The sequence below is a fragment of the Alligator sinensis genome, unplaced genomic scaffold (genome assembly GCF_000455745.1).
Source record: "Alligator sinensis unplaced genomic scaffold, ASM45574v1 scaffold107_1, whole genome shotgun sequence".
In the NCBI taxonomy this organism is placed as follows: domain Eukaryota; kingdom Metazoa; phylum Chordata; order Crocodylia; family Alligatoridae; genus Alligator; species Alligator sinensis.
This window is the reverse complement of record NW_005843041.1, coordinates 389,850-390,661: the sequence shown is the minus strand read 5'-3', so window position 1 is coordinate 390,661 and position 812 is coordinate 389,850.

Sequence of the window (812 nt, the reverse complement as noted above, 5' to 3'; positions counted from 1 at the left end):
CGAGCGTGACTGATGCTGCCCGCGGGGCCGAGAGCTGCCAAGCATGGGCTGGGGGGGCACCTGCCCTCATCTCCAACCCCCAGCCAATGCCCCCGGATCAGGCCCCTGCCTGCCTGGGTCCAGCCAGGAGCCCCGATGCGACCAGCTCTGGGGTGGGGATGGTGGAGTATAACACTGCAGAGGGAGAACCTGGGGTGGAGGCAAAAGGCCCCGGATCCGGCCTGGATCGGGGCCCCTTTGCACAGCCCTGCCAGCTGGATGCTGCCCAGCGGGGCACGATGCCAAGCCGACGCTGGGCACAGGGCCAGCTCCTGGTGGGCAGGGAAGGGTTAAAGGCATTCCTTACCCCCCCCCCAGCCTCCACCCCTGTTTGGCGCCCCCTCCTGGCTGCCCCAGGGGGCTGCAATGCCCCCCCTCACAGAGACCTAGGAACTCATCCCAGGGATGGAGGGGCCACGGGATGCCTGGGCTGCCCCGTGGGAGCCCGGGCGGTGGTTTTGCCCCCATCACAGCCTGTCTGGCCAGGGTTTGTACAGTGCCCGGCGCACGCAACCAGGGCCTGCAAGTGCGCGTGCATGCGTGTGCGCACGTGCATGTGTGTGCACATGTGAAAAGCCCCTCCCCACAGCAAGCCTGAGGTCTGTAAGGCCACCCCCACCCCCCCAGGCACAGACGGGGGAGACCTGGCACCGTCTTCGGGAGCAGAGTGAGAGAAGCAGCTTTCCCGGCGCGGCTGTAATTATCTCTAATCAGGCGGAATTTCCCTAATGCCGACAGCGATTAACCCCCGTTAGAAGTGGCGCGGGCGGGGG